Source organism: Panicum virgatum, chromosome 3N, assembly GCF_016808335.1.
Source record: "Panicum virgatum strain AP13 chromosome 3N, P.virgatum_v5, whole genome shotgun sequence".
NCBI lineage: Eukaryota > Viridiplantae > Streptophyta > Magnoliopsida > Poales > Poaceae > Panicum > Panicum virgatum.
This window is the reverse complement of record NC_053147.1, coordinates 32,157,488-32,162,932: the sequence shown is the minus strand read 5'-3', so window position 1 is coordinate 32,162,932 and position 5,445 is coordinate 32,157,488. Positions and strand designations below refer to the sequence as shown.

The window sequence follows — 5,445 nt, the reverse complement described above, 5'->3', positions numbered from 1 at the left end:
CACCACTAATGCCATGGCTTGCTGCAGTGTACAGATCTTGAATCAACCCCTGAACTCCCCTTTCGCTATCTTCTATGGCATCATCAGTTTGTTCATCATGAACCGGTGCCTGGTCATTTCCATCCCATGGCATACCCTCAGCACCCACTGGGGCAATGCCATCAGATTCATCATCAGCATGTTCCTCTTCCTCTCCATGGTGAATCCAACGTGTATAGGACCTAGAGAAGCCGTTGACATGGATATGATCCTCTACGTCAAATTGACTAAGTTGTTTATGATTCAAGCATCTTCGGCATGGGCAACTTATTTCCTCATCTGCACTAAATCGGCTTCTGACAAATTGCATGAATTGTTCAGCGCCATCCAGATAGGGAGCACATAATGGCACATTATTGTAAATCCAGCTTCTATCCATCTTGTCCTATCAAATGTAGGGAGCAAATGTTACAAATCTAGATTCTAGTGAATCCAATTGCTCCAAATGTTACAAATTGAAAGGGGAATAACTATGGTTGCCTCTGCTCACCTTTGACAGACATGGGCGATGGCGCTAGGTGCAGATGGTGAGGCCGGACATATGCTCTCTAGCAACCGATGGTGCGCCGGCGACCTAGCTCACCCCTCCTCCCTGTTCGCTGAAAGGCCGGACGCCGGTGAACTAGGGACGCCAGATCTGGAGCCGCACCAAAAGCCCCCCAGTGCGGTGAGCTTCTGGAGGCCGGGCTGGGTTCGCCAGCGAGGCTGCAGTGGGGTCGCCGGCGAGGCAATAGGTGGGGTTGCCAGTGAGGCTAGCAGCTAGGTGCCGGTGGTGAGGCCGAGAGGTGGCCGGCCGAGACCGCGCGTGGGCAACCTGCGGCCTCTGCTTGTTAGCCGCACTTGTTGTGTTCCTACAATGCCATGTGGATCCAGCATTTGAATGACATGTTGGTCCAATGTTTCAATGACATGTGGGCCTCTCATGCAATGTGTTCATTATGCAGGAGTGATTTCTCTTTTTTGTCTCTTTCAAAAACTTGTAACTAGTATTTCTGCTACATACTAACTCCAAATGTGATGTTTTTTTCCTAAATTCATGTAAAATCAAGATCTATCAGTTTATTGTGTTGATTTTGGTCATGGGCTCATGTGACAAAGTTTAAACAATTCAATATTGTGAATTTCAAAAAATAAAATATTCAAACCAGATTTTGAAACTCGAAATGATTTCAGACGAAAAAGTCATGAATATGAAAGTTGTACAACTCATCAAGATCTACAAGTTTTGTTTTGGTCATTTTATCATCCAATAAAGTTAAGCTAACATTGTTCACAAATTTTACGTATCTCTGTGAAATGAACGTTAACAGAGATATGTAAAATTTGTGAACAATGTTAGCTTAACTTTATCGGATGATAAAATGACCAAAACAAAACTTGTAGATCTTGATGAGTTGTACAACTTTCATATTCCTGACTTTTTCATTTGAAATTATATAATACTCCAAAAGTTTGTTCAAAGTTTTGATATTTTGAAATTCAAAATTCAAACTGTCCAAACAAAGTCAGTTGAAAAAATGACAAATATGAAAGTGGTAGATCTTGACGAGTTACACAACTTTGTTTTTGACATTTTTTGCATTTGAAATCATCTATTATCACGAAAATCTATTTGGATCCCCGATAGTACTAAAACTATCACTGACATGGCGGACCCTCCGCGCCAGACCAAAAAATTTGGCACCTACATCCCGCTCTCCCGCGCTTAATGTCTCACCGACGCGTGGGACCAACCATGCTCCCGCTCAAGAAGTGGAAATTTTCAGCCGCGGCCGTGGCCTTATCCTCTTGGCCGGTCAAACAAAAGGGGAAAAATCTCCAGACCTCCTCGCACCTGACCTTCCTCCCTCCCCTCAACACAGCGTCGCCGCTCGCCTCACCGCAGATCCGCCACTCACCGTCGACCCTGGCCCCAATCGCCTCACCGCAGATCCGCCGCTCGCCGTCGACCCTGGCCCCAATCGCCTCACCGCAGATCCTCCGCCGCTCGCCATCGACCCTAGCCCCAATCGCCTCCGGTGCTTGTATGCCTACACCTCAACTTTCCGCCTTGTCTGAAGTTCTTCAGATCCAGCAACAGCAGCAGTAAGTCAAACTTCTTCTGTCGCCTATGTCCAAGTATGAGCAGGAATGGGAGGTGAACATAAAGAGGATTCAAGATGTTTTTGAGTCCTTGGGTATCACTGTGTTACATGAAACTGTTAGTTCTATGTTACCAAAAGAGAATGTGGGCAAAAGGAAGATATTAGAGTTTGACAAACCTGAATCTGACATTGACTACGATCCAACCTCTGACCTTGATAACCAGTCTGACAGTGATGATGATGAATCTGACATTGAATACGATGATGACCTCAATACTGAGGTGAGATGGCTTAGTAGGTCACTTAACACGTTAGCATTGCTCTATTTTTTTCTAGTGTATTTATTCTATGCCTGTATATGTGTCAAATACTTCATTGACTTGTTCAACTGTATTTATTCTAGTGTATTTATTCTATGCCTATATTCTAGAGTAGTATATGCTCTCAACACTCCAAATATTATGCATACTGTCATGGGTGATCTCATTGTCATTCAACACTTCAGATATTCCAAAATCAATAATCTTAGGATTCATATCAGAATCCAAGAGGACATTGCTTGGTTTCATATCCATATGACAATGCCTTGTTCTAGTCAAACTGTATTTATTCTTGTGTATTTATCCTATGCATGTATTCTAGTGTATTTATTCTATGCCTCTATATATGTACAATTCTATTTAATTTACAGGTTGCTTGTTTCTCTTGCTAGGTAAGACCAATGGCTCCGGGAAGCAAGAAACAAAAGACGGCCCCAATGGCAGCCCCAATGCAGGGTAGCCCAGCAAGAGTCACCAGGGCAACCGCTAGCAGGCTGCGCACCCCACCCAGATATACCCGAGCCACTGCACCACTAATTATGGCTATTGAAAATACTACTGCCACTGTAGCCAGAAACCAACAAAGGCCACAAGCAAACCATGTGGCACCTAGCCAAAACACAAACACCATGCCCACTGCCACAAATTTGCAACACATCGCATCTACAGGCACCAGCACAACAAGAAGCACATGATCCAATGGGCAACAGTTTGCCACAAACAGTACCACACAGACTACAAACACAATGCCTAATCCTACAAATAGTGTGAACACAATGCCTACTTCCACAAGTCCTCGCAGGTTAACAAGGTCCACTGCTGCGAACAACTCGCCAGGAGAACAGAGCTCTAGGCAAAGCAATGAAATCAATGAACCAAGTCAGCACTTTGATGTTGGTAACTCTTCAGAGGCTCAAACAAATGAAGGAGAACAAGAGGAAGACTTAGTTCCAGGAACACCATATTTCCTTGCTAGCATTGTCTTCTCCATTCAATAACTATAACATCTATAATAAATCACTTGTATATTTTTGTAGGGAATGCAGTGCTACCAAGGAATGTCCGCAAGAAAACCATGGGTCATGGCTTAGAGAGGATGATTAGACGAGGAAACAAGATGACTATCGAGGTGACTGAAGGGAAACTGAGACCTGACGTCCCAGTTCAAGCAGCTAAACTGGCCTCAGAGTGTGGTGTTGCCCTTATAGATAATCTACCTATCTATACATCTTGGAAACAATACAAAAATACGGATGGGCAGGAAGAAGTAGGAAAAGTCCTTAGGAAAGTAGCGGTGAGATAACTATTTCATTGTTCCTAACATTTTCGTTCCATACAAGTTTCCTTTGTGAAAAATTGTATCTACAAAGTCATTTTTTGCTCCAGTCAAGGTTGGTGTGGATGTCAGGAATGATGGTCCGAGCAAAGAGGCATGCAATGATATCATTAAGAAGGGAGTAAAGAAGCAAAGGTGTCTCATAAAAAAGAAATACTTCGATGAATCACTCACAAGAGAACAGTTGTTGGCCAAAGAACCTCCACCTAAAATGAAGGCAGAAGAATGGAAAAAGCTGGTAGAATATTGGTGTGACCCAAAAGTTCAGGTCCATTCTTGCATTGTCTGGCTATGTTTATTTCAATCCTGTCTGCCTGTGTTAGTATGAATTATAAAATGTGCATCTGGATGTAACCCCAAAACTGCATTTGTGGTGCAAAAGCATTGTGCTGTGAATAAACGTAACCGAGGCAATGTTCGGCTTCATCAAATGACAAGAGCTAGATCCTATATCGCCCACCGTTATAGCCTGGTATGAGAACTAACTGTTCCAGTGTATTCTAGTTATAATTTTGTAGACAACTTTCTTTACCTTCGTCAAAAAAATTGTAATCCATATTATATGAATGCTGCAGAGGGCTAAGTACAACAATAGGGAACCAGATGCTGTTGAATTCTTTGGGGAATGTATGACTAGTCCACGAACTGGTCGTACTGATTATGCAAGTCAGATATATGTAATCTAAATAGTTTGAATCCTGTCCTTTAGTCAAGTCAGTTGCAGATTTGTAGATGAATGTACCTGATAAGTGGAATTATTCTGTGTAGGAGGAAATGGTAGCTGAGAAGGACAGATAACTAGAAGAAGGTGAAGCACAAAAGTCTCCCACTCAGATTGTTGCTGACAGTCTTAGCCAGATCAGTCCTTCATCAACCTTCCTTCCGAACATGGGTGTGACTCCAGTGTCAAAGACTGCTCGGTCTACATCAGCCACAGAAGAATGACTGCGTTCTCAGTTTGAGGCCACAATCCAAGCAGAAAGAGAGGAATCTGCTAGGAAGCAGGAACAATTGGAAGCACAAATTCAGGCTCAACAAGCCACAATTCATGCAAACCAAGCTGCACTTGAAGAAAACCAATCTTTACTACGCCAGACCCAAGATGAGGTGAAGGGGATGCAGACCAAGTTCGAAGAGACTAATGCACTACTGCGAGCTATGCTCAATCTTCAGAAAGATGCTGGTGGTAGGTCGACATGATGTTTGAATTGATGATGGCTTTTGCCTAGTCTTTTGCTGCATTGCCAGAACAACAAATCTTTGTCGGAACTATATGTGCACTCTGGAAACTTATGTCCACCTTAAGTGCTTCAGTTGGTATGATGGAACTGTGTGTGATCAAACCTAGAACTTGGTACTTGTGTGATGTTTAAACCAGTGTGTAATGTATTATGCTTTCGATTGTATGTGGATGATGGTTTCGCTGTTATGTGTGCTTCTTGACCTGTGATGAGAGTGAATGTGTGCTCATGGAATGAATGTATATTTGTGGCAACAATGGCTGGTCTCGATATATATGACGATGTCAGCTCGTCCTGAATCTGTGGTCATCAATTCTGCATAGCAACATATGACGATGTCAGTTCGTCACAATATACATACTAAATAAGGGTCTGAGCGCACCAATTGAGACGATTTGACTAACAATATACATACTAAATAAGGG

At 42.9% G+C, this 5,445-nt stretch overlaps 1 long non-coding RNA gene across 1 annotated transcript; it reads left to right on the top strand.

Annotated features, from left to right (window-relative positions):
• The first annotated feature begins 4,354 nt into the window (after positions 1-4,354).
• LOC120663304 lies at positions 4,355-5,234 on the top strand. The gene is made up of 2 exons (XR_005670464.1): positions 4,355-4,456; positions 4,548-5,234. It is a non-coding gene; the product is annotated as an uncharacterized LOC120663304 (long non-coding RNA).
• Positions 5,235-5,445: the final 211 nt, after the last annotated feature.